Source organism: Cupressus sempervirens, chromosome 2, assembly GCF_028749045.1.
Source record: "Cupressus sempervirens isolate cs-2001-9-10 chromosome 2, ASM2874904v1, whole genome shotgun sequence".
NCBI lineage: Eukaryota > Viridiplantae > Streptophyta > Pinopsida > Cupressales > Cupressaceae > Cupressus > Cupressus sempervirens.
In genome coordinates this window covers 292,876,698-292,896,051 of record NC_143119.1, presented here as the reverse complement: position 1 = coordinate 292,896,051, position 19,354 = coordinate 292,876,698, and positions in this window count along the sequence as shown.

Sequence of the window (19,354 nt, the reverse complement as noted above, 5' to 3'; positions counted from 1 at the left end):
TGGGGTCAAGGGAAAAATAAGAGGATGCCAGTTGTTTGGAAGGCAAAATGTTTTTGGCCGGACCCGCTTTGGAGTCCGACTGTTTTCAGGCATGGGTGATTGGGAATATTAAATAAACATTATCATAATTCAAATTATTTGAATGTATGATTAAAGTTCACAAATACAATGAAAGATTTTCTATTGATGAAAACACCCAAGGGCGTTAAAGGATAGATGAGGTTGCCATTTTTGGTAGGCAATGTAGTTTCATTTTTTATTTTTTTAAAAATGAATGTGTAGCCATAAGAACATTATGTAAATTAAATAAAGTAGCCCCCATCTTAAAGCCGTGAGCAGCAAGGGAGAAGTCAAAAATTATCAATGTTAAATAATTTCTTTGGGATATGCTTTGATTTAATGATCAAACTATGGAGTAGATATAGTTTTCCAAAGCATTTAAATTGCATTAAAGAAAGACTCCTCATGCATTTAAAGAAGGAACCTGAACTAAGATGAGGGGAAGTTGGAAACGATGAGTTTTACATTGAAATGGCAGAGGAATGGAGGACATCACCCACAGTGGTCTACATCATGAGCAAGAATAGAACCCTCCATGCCAATAAAGAGAGCAGCTCACACATTGAGCAATCAACGCACGGAGAAGGAAGTCTACACTCACAAAAAACATACGTCTGCACATTCAAAGAAGCAACATCCATGCATTAAATAGAAGAAGATGCCATCCAAGCAAAAAGGCAGTAGCAAGATGTCAGTTGGAAGCCGTCATGTGATTGTTAGCTGCTATAACTATATGAAAAAAGTCAACAGAGAACTCGCAGGAGAGGGGGCTTCCCACACCAATCAAAACAATCAACACAATGAAGGCTGGAGGATCATGCCATTATCCAAAGATTTCCATGCATTTTTAACACAAGCAAACTGCCCACACTTATAAAAGACCCACACCAAATCATGGGGCAGTTGGCATAAATAAATAAAGCCGCAGACTTGAGAGCAGGTGCCACCGTATAAATAAAGTCTGCACAAAACAAATAAAATGAAGCCGTAGGGGCAGGCAATCCAAACAAGGAGCTACCTTGTTTAAAAAAGAAAAACACCCCATGCATTCAGGAAAAGAAACTCATGTAGAGAGGTAGGCACCATGAGAAAACATCCATGCCATGGAAGGTAACCTGCGAATTAGAAGGGAAAGACTAAAAGAATTATCCCACATTGGTAAGTGGAGAAGCTATTTTATAGTTTAAATACAAAGCACTCATCATATAATGTGAATTGAAGTGGATGGCTTTTGGAAGCGAAGGTGCATGTCGTGGTCCCCAAGAATGACATCATCAATGGAGGAAATGCAAATTTTAAACCAAGATACATCCACGCTGATGTGGTGCCAAAAGATGGAGGTTGCGCGAGATTGCGACACACATCTCGATCTTGCGGCCATCATTACCTCGCCATGCAAAGGTGCTCGCTAGTTATCTATAGCGAGATAGTGAGGCTGACGTGGCAGCAAGTTTGGGAGATGATGGTGTGACATGAGTTCCAAGGTAGATGATGAGGTGGCAGAGGATGACAAGTGTCATTTCGTCGCTATGTCGCCAATGACGTAGAGGTTGTTGAGTCAGACAGCGACATAGCGAGAGAGAATTAGGAAATGACATGTGGCAAGTGGTCCCAGAGCAATTGGTGACATGGTGGATGATACTGATCGAGTAGCCAATCAGAAATTGCCACGTGGCATTAGACAAAATAGTTTGACCCCGAGTTCTATGGGGTGAAGGGAAATTTGAAAATAATAAAAATTTCTTTTTTATTATTCATTTTCAGGCTAGACGTGCATGATTTGTTTTAAAATCAAAAGGGCATTTTATAAAGTTTGAACCTTAACATATTTTAAATTTTTCGAAATTTAAAATCAAACAGGTTGCAAGTCTGAATTTTCAGCCAGAGGAGTGTTTTTCAAATCGATATTCTGGGCATTTTTGGAAGGTAAAGTATGCCTTATCATATATCGTCGGAATCGTGAGAATCCAAATATTCCATTTCTAAAGTCAATTTTTGCACAGGTGCTTCTTGGTTTGAGCTATAGCCAAAAATGTGAATTTTGGGGCTTTCTCAACGGAATGGGTAAAAAACTAAAAATCTAGTTAGAGGATCAGTAAAACTTGGTAAGAATGCGGTTGGAGTTCACTTTTCTCACATTCACTCAATTTAACCCAATTTTTGCCAAGCATTTCAACGGGTTTTCAGATATTTTGATGACTCAGCAAGCTTTCATCATTCAAAAATAGACATTTGCAAATCAGTTATAGAAAATGATGAAACAAGATTAGATCAGAATGGGAAATGGAAGGAAGAAGTTATCCAGTTGCAAAAGGAGGGAATTTCAAGTGGACAAATGTCAGTTTCAGATTCAATCTGGGAATTCACCTTTGTCTATGTCATTCTTTCTTTCTGTCATTGTAAGGGTTCTAATTTTTGGAAAGTTCCAGTTCTTTGGAGAAAATCTACACATTACTGTGATACCAAGGTCTTGGATCCAATTCTGGTTGCATTCCCATGACTGTACACCATTTTCCTTCAGTAATTTCTTCTCATATGAATAGCAGTATTGTAAAGTTAATACAGATAGTTCTGATACAATTTGTTGTTTCATGTTTTAATTTCATGCATTTGATTGTATTGTTTCAAGGAAATGAATACATATGAGCAAGCATTTCATTAGTTTCATTCTGGTTCTCGTCTCCTGTCTCAGTAATCTATATTCTTATGTGGTCCTAGAACGAAGAGCTGAGATCAATTTGCTTCCCCTTAAGGTTGTATGTCTGATATATTTTGTTGTTGGAACAAAGTGCCAAGTAAATGCTTAATGTGTTTGACAGGGTTACTAGTTATGCTAAGAAGGATATTTTGTGACAATGAGATCTGAGTGAACATTGATGTCTGAATCACAAGGTGATTAGATAGATCTGATGTCTAGGTATACAGAATATGTCCTGATGTCACAGATGTATGTTTTGGATTCATGAAATTGCCCAATGGATTAGACACTGATCAGTTACAAGATCATTAGGTTTTTCTGCATGCTTGAGGATTTGTTGAACATCAACATCAATAATCAATGCTTTTCCCTTTCATGTTGAAGAGCTATAATAAAATTTTAACCCTCACTCAGCTTGTGAGATTCCTAGATCTACATTTAGCTACTATAGATTGATGTTATTTCATGAGTTATCAGGAGAAATAAGGGTTTTATCTACTTCATAATAGATTCAGTGTATGCTTTGAAAATTGGTACCATATAAAGAATCTATAGGTCCACTCACCTAGGTTTTTTTAGAGCCTGAAGAAGAAGAAGGGTTATGCCTTATAGTTTGCCTGGTGTCTGAATGGGCATGTTGAAAATGGGAGTTAGCTGCCCCTAGATATGTTTTGTTCTCATCGGGGTAATTGGAAACGGGTAACATTTTCAAACACCAACAAAATGGCAACTCTGCTGGGGAATGTATTGAATCAGATTTAAGACAAACCTTGAGAATTTGAAAAGAAGAGATTCAATACAGCAAGAGAAGTGCATTAAAAAGTTTCAGCAGTAAGTTCTCTGATGTTCTTTCTAGTTTTCTTACTCCAAATCATGCACCCCAGTAAGTTTTATCCAGTTACAGTAGTATTTTTCAAGGTTGAATATAGATTGTGTTGCTAAGAGTGTTCATCTTCAGTCATGTCAACCGGTTGTTGTTTTCAGAATACTGTTGTAATTCAGAGTCAAAATTGGTGAAAGATTTTTTCTCTCTTTTAAACGTTTTAAAAAGTTTTGCAAAGTTTTCAAGTTGAATTTTCAGTTCAGATTTGTAGTGTTATGAATCATGTTTAAAATCTTTCTCACAATAGTGAATGGCGACTCTATCTAAAGGATCTCTGAATCATTGTAGATCAGTGATGTATAAATTGTTTTCAAGAGTTTTCAGTGGAATCAAGCAGATCTGAAAGTTAGATGAATTTGCAAGCAAGAAGAGAGATCTATTATAAGTTTCTAACAAATAAGTCTAGAAGTGTTGTTCGATCTGTTGTCATAAGAATTTGTAATGATAAAGATGAATCACAGCTGTGATTTCATTTGTCTCTTCAAGGAGATGGCGATTCTATAAGGTTATGATTAGTGGTGTGAGGAATTCATGTTAGCACCAGGCCAATCAACAGTTCAGTGGTTTCATACAGAAACACTTGAGGTATTTTATACTTTCATGCAATTTTCTTTCCCATGAAAGTGAGTTTTACATATGTATTCTCCATCAAGTGAAGTTCGAGCACTAAAAAGAGGAGAATAGTTTTGAGTTTTATACATTTCACTGGATTTGGTTTCAATTGTTGTTTTAAAGTTGTGAAATGTATTTGAAGCATTCATTTGGTAGAGGGATGTGAAGATCTGCTGCAAGTTATGAATTTTGAAAGTATTTAATGGTGAATGAGCCTTGAGTTGAAGAATGTCGAGTTTCATCTCATCTAGTATGCAGCCTGTTAGTGAAGTTCCTAGATCCATCTCTACCAAGAGGTATATGCCATTGAATTTTAATGGTATCCATGGTTTCCCGAATACTATGCCTTGTAACATCAAAAAGTATTTGCCTAAGTTTGGTGGAAACCATAAAAATTCAGCCAGTCATCATGTTTAGTTGTTTAGTGACTTGGTTAGTGATTTTGAAATTTCTCATGAAGACATTTAGATGAAATTTTTTGTTTAGACTTTAGAGGATGATGCTAGGGACTGGTTTTCGTTCTTACCAGCATGTTCAGTTTCATCTTGTGATGAATTAATGTCAGCCTTCATGATGCAGTTCGGGGAAAGAGTAAGCATCTCTAATTATTTTGATAAGTTTTTGAAAATTCAAATCAGGAATGGTGAGTTAGTTCCTGAATTTAATATCAAATTTGCAAAGATTTTAAATGAAATTCCTGAAAGTTACAAGCCAGATGATCAAATGTGTTTAGTGGTTTATCTCGATGCATTTGATAAAAAGATGAGCTATCTATTGAGATATAAAGAACCAAAGACTTTGCATCAGGCATTCATGACAGCGATAGAGATTAAGAATAACATAAAATATGGCTTAACCTGGAGTCACTTCTCTACAAATGTTTGCCAGCAAGATGAGGTGCAAAGAAAAAATCAATGTCATATAGAATGTTTAACTTCAGATCAGCAAATAAGTACCCCTACTGTTGTAAATAGTTTTGTTGAAGATTCAGAAATAAAAACATGTGAGCATGAAATCTCTTTGTTGCAAAGAAGAAATGATTCCATTCGTGCTGAATTGAATGCACAAGTTTATGGTATTACAACAGCGAATGATAGAGTTGATTCACTTGATGAATTATGCATGCAAGATATAAATCCAGTCATTCATTTTCCCGTTGATGATTTGCATTGTGTTGAAAACATAATGAATCAAGAAGAGGAAAGGTATTTATCTCAGTATGAGGATGAAGAACCTAGAAGTGATGCATCAAGTGATAAAGATGAGATTGCTGATCCGGCATATTGCGAAGAAGCATCATGTGAAGACAATGGTGAGACTTTTTGCTCAAGTCAAGAAGAGGATTTTGATAGTACATATGCATCTTCATGTGAATCAAATGTTGATTGGGAAGAAGAAAGTAATGATGAAAGTGAGTGCTCGTATGTTAGTAAAGGTATGAATTCTTTTCTTAAATATGAAAGTGAGTGTCCTTTTCAGAATTGTGTAAATCAGTTTGAGATTGAAAGTTATGAAGAAAATGTGTCTACACAATATGAAGACAAAGAGGTTATCCATAGAGACGTATTAAGAGGTTATCCATAGAGACGTATTACCTAATTGTGTAGAAGAGTGTCTTGAGGATGAGTGCAGTGATGATTAGTATGTGATTGATCCTGAGATTAATGCATCAGCACGTATTGGTAAGATAAATGATGATTTTCTTACAAGACATTTGAATCACCTATATGGAGACAATGAAAGTAACTTTGATTTGTATTCGACATGCTTTGTTGATGGAGTGGATGTTGAGTCTTCATATGATTCTGATTTTTCTTCTTCATATGCTGAAAGTGTCCATGACAGTGATGTTAGAAATGGTTTTAAAGTTTTCACTAATTTGTTATATGGTGAGAAGTTTGATGTTGATCAGTACAGCTCTTGTCCTAATGTCTATGAAGGCGCTTTGCATGGAATTATCAATCCTCTTTTTGAAGAGCACATGGACGGTTCAGATTTAACAGAGAATAAGTTTAATGATGATACTTTGTCTTATTGCTGTAAGAGGTCAGACTGTTCTTCTTCCAAATATGATAGTGAATATGATCATGATATTGCATCTGATTATGATATCAAGGTGTTTGAAAAAGTTGTTCTTGAAAATCAACATGCACCTTTTACTAAGTTTTATGATGAATATTTTAATGCGAAGACTAATCTATTTTCTAATTGTGAAGAACCATTTGAAGATCCCAGATTAGTTTCAGATTCTGATGTGGATGACATATGTGAGTATCAGTCAGATTGTTCATTTGATTCCTATTCGGTTATACAAAAGGATACACATTTTGAAGGTACAAGTGGTCTTTTTCCCCAAGTTGAATATGAAGCCTTCATATTCGAGAATGATAGCATGCATGAGCCATTAAATGAAGAGAGTTTTCAGTTTCAGTCTAATATGTTTAAGCATGCTGATCAGTATTTTCATGGTGAGCTAACGATTGAAGATGAAGTAAGTTTTTATATGCATTATGAAAGTAAGATTGATGATTTTTTTTTGCCAAGTGATTTGTTATATGATGATAATATGATTGGTGAAACTGATAGGAGAAGAAATTTCAGTTTACCTCATGAAAGTTCTGATGAGAATCATGTTTATGACAGAGGTAAACAATTTTGTTGAAGTTTGTTCGCCTGGGGTCATCCTTTGTAAATAGTAGAAGTAGTTGTTTCTTTGCTTTCAATAAGCTGTTCGAGAGAAGTTTTGTTGTTTCAGGTATGTGGTCTGCTTCTCCCAGAGATCTGGAATCTTGCCATGCCCGCAAGGGGCATGCATCCCCAGACAAAGCCACTGTTGGGACTAAAAATTGCATGGCCAATTTTGAGCACCATTAAAAAATTGAGCCCTATTAATGCTTTAAAATGACTTTGTACTCGATTGTCAATTTGAGCCCCAAGAGGTGTTTAATGCTTCTAAAACATTTCATTCAGTGTGTCTAAGTGTTCCATGATGATAATTTATCACTCTGAGTCATTTGGTGAAGTCCTGTTTTGAGCATTTTACAAATCTCCATTTTACACCAAGTGTCAAACAACGACAGGAGGCTATGTTTGCAATTGAATATCTTGCACCCAAAAATGTTTCAAGACTTTCTAGTTTGGGAGTGTCTAATATCCATACCCAAGAACCTATTTTTCAGATTTCAAGCCGTTTAGAGCTCATTTGACTAGGTTTTGAATCCCTCAAAGTTGGTAGTTTACTGTTTTCACACATTTGCAAATTGTACACAATTCTGGGAAGCCCTGTTTGACCAATTATATCTTTGACCCAGTTGACCCAAATGAAAAAATTCCTTTTGCATCATGTTATAGGGGTTAGACACTTCATATGTTCTAGTTTTGAGATCATGACAAATCCATTTGGTCAGTTCGCTAACATGATTAAAAACCCAGTTTATATTGTTTTGTTATGGCTAAGGTATTCAGATTGATCCATACCCCTATTCGGCATGTTATAACTTTGACCCTATGATTGGTAAGCCAAAATGAATTGTACCATTGTGTTGTGTCCTGAAAATCCTTGAAGTATGCCAGTTCTTAATTCATGAAGAATCCATCTGCTAACTTTAACATGTCTGTACATTTGCCAAAAACTAACTTTTGACATATTTCCCAGTTAAAATTTCCAAGTGCCTATTTTTAGAAATTCGCCAAATGTGTCCTATGATTCATCATGAGCCCAAACTATTGAATTACATTCTCCTCATGGAAAAGAACCTATATCTAGGTTTTTAGAAGCCCAAGTGATCAATAACCCCAATTTATAATGCCAAACCCGAGCCTAGTTTATGTTTTTAACATTGTTTGCCTGCAGGATATTTGGAGTATGGATGTTCGGAAATTAAAATCTTCTAATTGCGAATTTGTCATGGGCTTAGAATTTGCAGTATGGTAGAGCATGTAGGATTGAACACTCATACCGATTTTTGTGGCCTGGTTACTTGATTGAATCAGTTTTTAAGGCCAGCTGGTGCGACTCTAGACACAAATTCACAATTTGCAAGTTTGATTAAAAGCAAGTTTTAAAATAATGAATCTATGATTGGATTTGAATCTAGTCAATCTAAGATGTCCAATGGGGTCAAGGGACAAATACGAGGATGCCAGTTGTTTGGAAGGCAAAAATTTTTTAGCTGGACCCGCTTTGGAGTCCGACTATTTTCAGGCATGGGTGATTGGGAATATTAAATAAACATTATCATAATTCAAATTATTTGAATGTATGATTAAAGTTCACAAATACAATGAAAGATTTTCTATTGATGAAAATGCCCCATGGCGTTAAAGGATAGATGAGGTTGCCATTTTTGGTAGGCAATGTAGTTTCATTTTTTAATTTTTAAAAAATGAATGTGTAGGCACAAGAACATTATGTAAATTAAATAAAGTAGCCCCCATTTTAAAGCCGTGAGCAGCAAGGGAGAAGTCAAAAATTATCAATGTTAAATAATTTCTTTGGGATATGCTTTGATTTAATGATCAAACTATGGAGTAGATATAGTTTGCCAAAGCATTTAAATTGCATTAAAGAAAGACTCCTCATGCATTTAAAGAAGGAACTTGAACTGAGATGAAGGAAAGTTGGAAATGATGAGTTTTACATTGAAATGGTAGAGGAATGGAGGACAACACCCACAGTGGTCTACATCATGAGCAAGAACAGAACCCTCCATGCCAATAAAGAGAGCAGCTCACACATTGAGAAATCAACGCACGGAGAAGGAAGTCTACACTCGCAAAAAACATACGTCTGCACATTCAAAGAAGCAACATCCATGCATTAAACAGAAGAAGATGCCATCCAAGCAAAAAGGCGATAGCAAGATTTCAGTTGGAAGCCGTCATGTGATTGTTAGCTGCTATAACTATATGGAAAAAGCCAACAGAGAACTCGTAGGAGAGGGGGCTTCCCACACCAATCAAAACAATCAACACAACGTAGGCTGGAGGATCACGCCATTATCCAAAGATCTCCATGCATTTTTAACACAAGCAAACCATCCACACTTATAAAAGACCCACACCAAATCATGGGGCAGTTGGCATGAATAAATAAAGCCACAGACTTAAGAGCAGGTGCCACCGTATAAATAAAGTCTGCGTAAAACAAATAAAATGAAGTCGCAGGGGCAGGCAATCCAAACAAGGAGCCGCCTTGTTTAAAAAAGAAAAACACCCCACGCATTCAGGCAAAGAAACTCATGCAGAGAGGCAAGCACCACGAGCAAACATCCATGCCATGGAAGGTAACCTGCGAATTAGAAGGGAAAGACTAAAAGCATTATCCCACATTGGTAAGTGGAGAAGCTATTTTATAGTTTAAATACAAAGCACTCATCATATAATGTGAATTGAAGTGGACACCTTTTGGAAGCCAAGGTGCCCGTCGTGGTCCCCACGGATGACATCATCAACAAAGGAAACACAAATTTTAAACCAAGATACATCTGCGCTGATGTGGCGCCAAAAGATGGAGGTTGCACGAGATTGCGACATGCGTCTTGATCTTGCGGCCATTGTTACCTCGCCATGCGAAGGTTCTCGCTAGTTATCTATAGCGAGATAGCGAGGTTGACGTGGCAACAAGTCTGGGAGATGATTATGTGGCACAAGTTCCAAGGTAGATGATGAGTTGGTAGAGGATGACACATGTCATTCCGTCGCTATGTCACCAATGACGTGGAGGTTGTTGAGTTAGACAATGACATAGCGAGGGAGAATCAAGAAATGACATGTGGCAAGTGGTCCCAGAGCAGTTGGTGACATGGAAAATGATACAGATCGAGTAGCCAATCAGAAAGTGCCACATCAAAATAGTTTGACCCCGAGTTCTATGGGGTGAAGGGAAATTTGAAAATAATAAAAATTTCTTTTTTATTATTCATTTTCAGACTAGACATGCATGATTTGTTTTAAAATAAAAAGGGCATTTTATAAAGTTTGAACCTTAACATATTTTAAATTTTTTGAAATTTAAAATCAAACAGGTTAGAAAATTTTTGAATTTTCAGCCAGAGGAGTGTTTTTCAAATCAAGATTCTGGGCATTTCTGGAAGGCAAAGTATGCCTTATCATATACTACTGAAATTGGGAGAATCCAATTTTTCCATTTCTGAGGTCAATTTTTGCACAGGTGCTTCCTGGTTTGAGCTATAGCCAAAAACGTGAATTTTGGGGCTTTCTCAATGGAATGGGTGAAAAACTAAAAATCTAGTTAGAGGATCAGTAAAACTTGGTAAGAATGCGGTTGGAGTTCACTTTTCTCACATTCACTCAATTTAACCCAATTTTTGCCAAGCATTTCAATGGGTTTTCAGATATTTTGATGAATCAGCAAGCTTTCATCATTCAAAAATAGACATTTGCAAATCAGTTACAGAAAATGATGAAACAAGATCAGATCAGAATGGGAGATGGAAAGAAGAAGTTATCCAATTACAAAAGGAGGGAATTTCAAGTGGACAGATGTCAGTTTCAGATTCAATCTGGGAATTCACCTTTGTCTATATCATTCTTTCTTTTTGTCATTGTAAGGGTTCTAGTTTTTTGGAAGTTCCAGTTCTTTGGAGAAAATTTGCACATTACTATGATACCAAGGTCTTGGATCCAGTTCTGGTTGCATTCCCATGATTGTACACCATTTTCCTTCAGCAATTTCTTCTCATATGAACAACAGTAGTGCAAAGTTAATACAGATAGTTCTGATACATTAGGTTGTTTCATGTTTTAATTTCATGCATTTGATTATATTGTTTCAAGGAAATGAATACATATGAGCAAGAATTTCATTAGTTTCATTCTAGTTCTTGTCTCCTATCTCAGTAATCTATAGTCTTATGTGGTCCTAGAACGAAGAGTTGAGATCAATTTGCTTCCCCTTAAGGTTGTATGTCTGATATATTTTGTTGTTGGAACAAAGTGCCAATTAAATGCTTAATGTGTTTGACAGGGTTACTGGTTATGCTGAGAAGGATATTTTGTGACAATGAGATCTGAGTGAACAATTATGTCTGAATCACAAGGTGATTAGATAGATCTGATGTCTCCGTATACAGAATATGTCCTGATGTCATAGATGTATGTTTTGGATTCATGAAATTTCCCAATGGATTAGGCACTGATCAGTTATAGGATCGTTAGGTTTTGCTGCATGCTTTAGGATTTGTTGAACATCAACATCAATAATCAATGCTTTTCCCTTTCATGTTGAAGAGCTATAATAAAAGTTGAACCCTCACTCAGCTTGTGAGATTCTGAGATCTACATTTAGCTACTGTAGATTGATGTTATTTCATGAGTTATCAGGAGAAATAAGGGTTTTATCTGCTTCATAATAGATTCAGTGTATGCTTTGACAACTGGTACCATATAAAGAATCTATAGGTCTACCCACCTAGGTTTTGTAGAGCCTGAAGAAGAAGAAGGGTCATGCCTTATAGTTGGCCTGGTGTCTAAATGGGTATGTTGAAAATGGGAGTTAGCTGCCCCTAGATATGTTTTGTTCTCATCAGGGTAATTGGAAACAGGTAGCATTTTCAAACACCAACATGCCCATTGTGGTTCCAAGATACTTAACTTCTCATCACTCAACAACATCACTAGCTTGCATTGCTATCTTTTCTTTTCAAATCTTCTTCATTAATTAATAGATATGACACTCTATAATGTTAGTAAATGTATCTCGAGTGGTTAGACAATGTCTTAATAGTAGGTTTGATAGCAATGAAAATATAACAATTTTTTTAATTATATTTTCCAACAATCTCCCTCATTGGCATAAATGGAAACACCTCTAATTACCACACAATTCAAAGTATTCTTGCTGTCATCTCCCACTATGTTTTTTCTCTCTTTATTAGTTTCATTTTGATTCGCATCCAATGCACTCTCTTGATGGTCCCTCTAACATCAACTATATGATACTCCCTCTATCATTTTAGCACATACTTTGTCTCTTTAATGTCTCTAGATGATAACAATCACTCATATATATTTTCCCTCTAAAAAGAAACTACACATCTCCCTCTTTGAACATATCATGTATGGTAACTTGATTGTCATCTTGCTCTTTTACAACAATGCCAAAGATGTCAACCATTCTCATGAAACTTCATGTCACTATTCCAACTAATATAGAAATGTCACTTCAGCATTAAATATTTGTAGCTTTATTTTCTAATAGTTCAATTTCTTTCTTTTCACACTCTTAGATAGCTCCTAAAGTGAGACCTCCTACATCAATCTTGTAAGATATTTTGATCATACAAATTGATGCAATGTAGCATCTTGCCTAGAATTTCTTTAGGTAGGGGAATGATCCCAAACTTGCCTCTTAGATACTCAAAAGCATCCTTAGGTAGTTCCTTTGTGAATATGTAAGATATCTATTATTTTATGTTTATAAAATCCAATCTCACTTCTTTGTTTTATAATAGCTCTCTCAAGTAATGATACTTGATCTCAATATATTTAGTCTTTGTGTGCATCACAGGGTTCTTTATGTTAGAATTTTTTTCAGCACTCCCCTCAAGATTTGTAAGAAGGGCTTGACCACCTCCTATGTACTATAAGTTGAGTGGTTTTATCAAGAATTAATAGATTAGTCTTTTGGTGCAATTGCAACTTCACTCTAACAAGTGGTATTAGTGCTTGGTCACAGGTTTGAATCTCTGGACCCTTGAGTAACGCTAAGGGGGAGATTGCTAGAAAAAAATTCAGCACTCCCCTCAAGATTTGTGACAAGGGATTAACTACCTCATATGTACTATAAGTTGAGTGGTTGTATTGGCCATTTATAGATCAGTCTTTTGGTGCAACAAAAACCCCACTCTAACACTTTAATATGTTTATAACACTTGTTTTATCATAATAAATAATAATATCTTTCGTGATCTCTTACTTTATAACTCTCAACAATTTCTTGATTCACACAGGCTTTGAACAATTTACTATTGCAACAACATATTCAACCTATGCTATAGATTGTGAAATGCAATTCTACTTCTTGCTTGTCTACAGAATCAGTTGTCTTCCTAAAAAGAAAGCTCCTCCACTTGTAATTTTTATATCATCAACATTTCCTTTCCAATCAATATTGGTATAGACATTCAACTCAAACTTATCATTCTTCTTGTACCATAGCCCATGGTCCTTTGTTCCTCTCAAGTACCTCAGACACCTAAGATATGAGTAAAAATGTTAAAGTAGGTCCAAACAAAGCTTGAAGAGGTGATAGGAAGGTTGATGCAATGCTTAAATGGCACTAACATCAAGAAGTGATGAGCTCAAATTTGATGAGCAACTGGTCATCAAGGCAAAAAAATTCCATAAAAATGACCCTTATCAAAAAAAATCTAGCCACTAGAAACATGACAATGTATGAAAAACAATGTCACTGGTAAAAGAATCAATACTAGATGAAAAATATGGTGGCCAATAGACTTGGGCTAAACTGTCCAACAAAAAATCTGTTAATGATAGAGATGGGAATACACAAAACTAACTAACTTATAGAAAGTGTATGAAATAAGTGACAAAAAATATACAACATGAACAAGAGAAAGGCATGCATATTGGCCAAGGTTGGGACCTATTGTTAGTCACCAAAAATAATTGCAAAATCTGCACTATTTAACTTGCAATACCTAGTAATCACCAATGCATGTCTACTATGCTTGATAGAGCACTTTAGAGGAGCATCAACTCCAAGTCATAGGCCTCTTTCAATTTGGCACTTCTTGGCCTTCCTTCCAAAAACAACACATTTCCTTCCAAATCCTATGTAAAAGGAAAAATCACCAAAATAAGGTGAATGGAGTAGAGGATACATGTGGGCATGGTAAGTCTGAGTGCTACCATTGCATTGCAAAAAGAAAAATTTCCAACCCTCCAAAGAACACCCGTAAATACCTACAAGATGGCTTGGTTTGACATGAAATGGGAGAACTTCATGAATAGGGACATCCCATTGAATGCCTGAAATGCCCCTAATAGCATAGGTCGGCTCTTGCAAGAATGACATATAATAGCACAATGCTTACAATAGGATTGATCAATTCCTCTCCAAAGCCAAACTTGTGAAGGACATAATGAACCAAGCCTAATATGTAATGTAAAATAACAAATCCAAGGCCAACAACTCTATCCACAACACCATCTTCTGAAAGTAATAGTTTTTTCACTCCCGATAGATGTTTCCACAATTCACTCTAACCACAATAGATCTCTATACCTCCTCTAATTAACTCATGATGTCCAAGTAAGAACTCTCAATTGCAAGAAGCCACCAAAATTTGAACTAGCAATGCCAAAAAATCATATATTTTATCAAGACTTCTAGGTTCGATGATTCCAAATTTTCCATCAATCATGCCAAAAATTGAGCATGTGACCCTAAATATATGCCTTCACCCCTTGTGCTTATGTTATAGGTAACTAGAGTGTAGTTGCATGGTGTAGACTAGGGAACAAATTTAGACATATTGAAATCTTTGACCTACTGTTAAAATATTTTATACTGATCACAATGTCCATCAATCTAGAGATTCATCAATACAATCCTTGAGTCCATGATGGGTGCCTCCTCCTTCCTCCATCCTTTCTACCATGAAAGCTTGAACCCTCTAGTACAAAAAGAAAAAAGTCACCAAAAATTTGTGAATCTTGCCAAACTGCCATGCAAAACTGCACCCTCCAACATCAATTTCATCCCTTGCCTCGCTGCCAGTTTCCCAATTCTCAAATTCCATTTCCATCTTAGGAATATGAAATTGCATGTGACCATCATGATGTAGAACAATGATATCAAACAAGCTTTAATAAGATTTCTTTTTTCTTGTCATGATCTTCAATCAAAATGTTCTCTTTTTGGTTGTAAGCTTTTCTTGGAGGAGCCATGAGTGAAGTTTCCACCCATAATTAATTTTATAATAATTAAATCCACCCATAAAGTGTGCTCTAAAGGAAAAATTATGCACTCCATAAAAAATGGGCCAGGATGGAAACCAATATGCTCCAAAATGCAAAAAATTATGCCCAAATTCATGCATTGAATAATCTTCAAAATGAATGTGAAGAAAAAGTAGGTGAATCTACCACAAATAATGACATGTAAAAATAGTTAGACCCAAATAATCACACTCACAATCATAAAGATCCTACAGTTAACAGTGTACCATTGATAAAACTACCAAAGTGACAAACACCATGATTAGACCACTGCACATAGACTACATGGATCCAATACAAATAGGGATATAGGCATAGGTGCATTGGAGAAAAAGGCTTTGAGAAATATTTTAATCAAAAAATTAATATTTCGATAAAATAAAATTGCTGCCTCGATTTGCATGCCTAGTCAAAATGACCTAGTTGCAAATTTTTTTGCCTCAAATTTCAATAGCATTCAAACTGGAAGTATTTTGTATGGAAATAGGGATTTTTGAGCACTTTGAGCTCAATGAAAATGTCTATTTTTTCTCAAAGTACACCGAAAATAGTGATCCCCCAAATCCAATAAAAAAATCTACTGAAATCTCATATATGAAAACTGATGCCAAATGTCTCACAAACAAAACAAAGGCATGAATATTTGGAGCTTTGATACCATGTTGAAGTTGATGAAAGATCTATCATATAACTCCTAAGAATCACCTACATTCAAACACCTATCATAGAAAGAGAGAAGCAAAAGCTATGGAGGTTGGAATCGCCACATCCATAGATGAGACATTCTTGATGAGAAAAAAGAGGATTTTTATAATCAAAAGGGAATTGGTTAATAATTACAAAGAAAAATCATCATTATAAAGGATATTGAAACCTTAAAAGGTCTTACCTATGTTGCATAATAATAATTAATAAATTAATTAATTATTGTAACCCTAAAGTTTAGCTTAAGTGGACTAAAGTTAATTAGAAAATATTTAATTACTCTGACAACACACACACACACACACACACATACAACTTTCTAACCCCTTACCTATCTCTATCTAACCCCTAATCCCCAACCTTGCCTCTCTCTCTCTCTCTCTCTCTCTCTCTCTCTCTCTCTCTCTAATATTTGATCCTTGAAGTGTGAAATTCATGTAGAGAGAGGAGGTTTAGGGATTAGGGGTGATAGATGGATGGGTAAGTGGTTAGAAAGAGGTTAGAGAGAGAGGATATGCCAAGAGAGAGATGTAGAGAGTGAGAGAGATGAAGTGATGGAGAGAGAGGGACATATGAGAGAGATTAGAAGATATGAGGGGAGAGAGAGGGGTGGATGAAGTGATAGAGAGAGAGAGAGGGAGATAGGGGAGAGAGGGGGGGGCTTAGGGATTACTCAGAGAGAGACAACACTTAAGGATAAAATGTTAGAGAGAGAGGTTAGGAGTTAGTAAGAGAGATATATTAGGAGTTATCTAATTAGTTAATGATTGTTTGTATGTGTGTTTGAGAGAGAGAGAAAAATATGTTAGCATTCATGTTTACATATTGATTACACATTTGAAAAATAATGACTACCTATTTTAGATAATGATTAATTTAAATTAATAGAAAATAAATTTTTGATAACATATGCTTTATTTATCTACATAATATTGTAGATCTCTTCAATATCTTTTCAACACATTTTGAATGTAGTCAATCATGTTGAAATTACAAGGGAAAAGAGTAAACTTCTAAGGGGGGAAGTTGAATCAGTAGTTTAACCTTGGACCCATAAAAATTTCACCATTCATTCATTACATGCATAAGAAATCTGAAATAACATGTAAGTCATATGCATTTAAAACAAATAACCATGTAAGCATTCACACACATAACACTAAATATGATTACCTAGAAACCCTCCAAGTGAGAAGGTAAAACTGGGGTGGGGATGGCACCCATAAATCTTCACTACTGCAGTAATAAATTGTATCCAATGAAGGTTACAATGATTTGACCATGAAACATGATCTACCCTATAAAACTTCTATCTCGTTAAAGGCTTACAAAGACTGTTAGGTCACACCTTGTTAGAGGATTTCAATAGCCTATTAGATGTGTGCTTGGTTAGAGGAATTCAACTTACAACTAAGTAAGCACCCTATTAAAGGATTTCATACAGCCTATTAGGACTACTCTATTAAGAGAATTAATTGAAATTGCCTATTAAAACGTCTTAGCAAAGATTCTACAGTTGACACTTGCTTGCTTGATAATAGATCACCTCTAAACAATAATCTTATTGATCTTTCAAAGTCATATGTCTCAATGCTATATCCTTTTCTATCCTCTATTCTTCTCAAAATAATTTTATAATTCACTCTATAACTTCTATATCACCTTGAATTCTCTACAAACTATCTTGTTTGCTCCTTCAAATTCTTCCACATTCACTCTACTCTATCTATTCTTCATAAAGTGTTTAGGGCTTCGTCTTCCTTAAGAAGAATTTGGTGGCTTAGGGTTAGGTATGAATCTATGGCTAAGATTCATCCATTTTGTTGCATAATCCTTCTTATTTTCTAATTGGTTGCATGTAATTGCATACAGAATCCAAATATAGATTCATCCTTATCTCCATTATATCAAAATTTATCTTTAAGTTATCTCAAAAATAATTTACATAGTTGTTTGTGCCATTACAAAAAAAATGTCAAAATTGGGTAACTTGGCATATGAAGTCTTTGATGCTCGACATGCACTATTTTGTATATTGTGACTTGGCACTTGCATTACTCAACATCCACTATTTACTCAGCTCCTAAATCACTCAACATGGTCTATCTACTTAGCACCTAAGTGACTGGGAACTTAAGTGACTTGACACTCATTGCAACTCGACATAGTCTAATATTTACATGTTGTGCTCGACATGTATTGCTAGTTCGACATGAACTAAGTAAATGGTTGAAGTGTGTTGACACTCAATTATCAAAACCAATATTAGATCAACAATCTCCCCCTTTTACATGAGTGTCAAAAGCACTTGAATATTCATGATCAACCTTAATCCCTTGAGCATAACATATCCATGACTAACATATATACAAAACTTCAAAATTTCAAAATTTTGCACTAACTTGTATACCTCAAAATTTTATAACTCCCCCTAAGTTAATGTGTCTAATTTGTATCCAAAATCTATGCTCCCTTTGACTTCAATGTGCTACATATGATACTCTTTCATCTTGTATGCTCTCTCTTAGTTGATATCTATATCTGGTTGTTGCTTTCTATCCAAAAATGCATATCACCCCAATGATATAACTTTTCTACTATGCTCCCCTTTGTATATCGCCTCTTTTCTTTATCTCCCTTATATTTTCTATCTTCCTATTCTCAATCTCCCCTTTATCTTTATCTCCCCCGTTATTATATCTCCCTCTATATTATATCTCCCCTTTTTTGATACTTATGTCAAATGGGTTATACACCTATAGTGTGTTTGTCCACAAATGATTTGTGGACATCCATTATTATCATTAAAGTTGTATCCCAATTATCACATGCAACATCCAATGATTTAATTTGGATTGCAAGCTTGGAAACAAGGTGCACTAGACCATCTAAAGTAGAAATATTGGGGTCTTTCTTCAATAGGGTTTGAGCATAGCCTAGTTCCTTGTGCATTATCTCCATATGTAGGGTGAGTGTAGCCAAAATACTTGTCAGTTTGGCTCTAGTATTAGCCTCATCTACTATTAAGAAAGCTAACTGACTCTATGTCTGAAGCAATGTTCTTAAATGCTTATCACTCTAAGCTAAATTTGATGGTAGGCTTTCACCTAATGTAGATATTTTTCTCTCTAGACTCAAAATGTAACTTTTGGTCTCTTGGGTGAAGAGTGTAGGATTGCATAGTTTTGTGTATAGTGAGAATATATTCTCAAGTACCTTCTTCACATCCTCAATCTTTGTTGCTAAAAAAACTTGTCATAGTGCTATCTCACTGGATATTTTCTCATTTATCTTTCCTTGAAACTCCTTTTTAGACCATTCTAAAAGTTTTGCATTTGTATCAAGGTATTCATTAATTACCTTTTTTGCTATATGAGTCAGTTGTTCTATGAGTAGCTTGATCTCTTCAG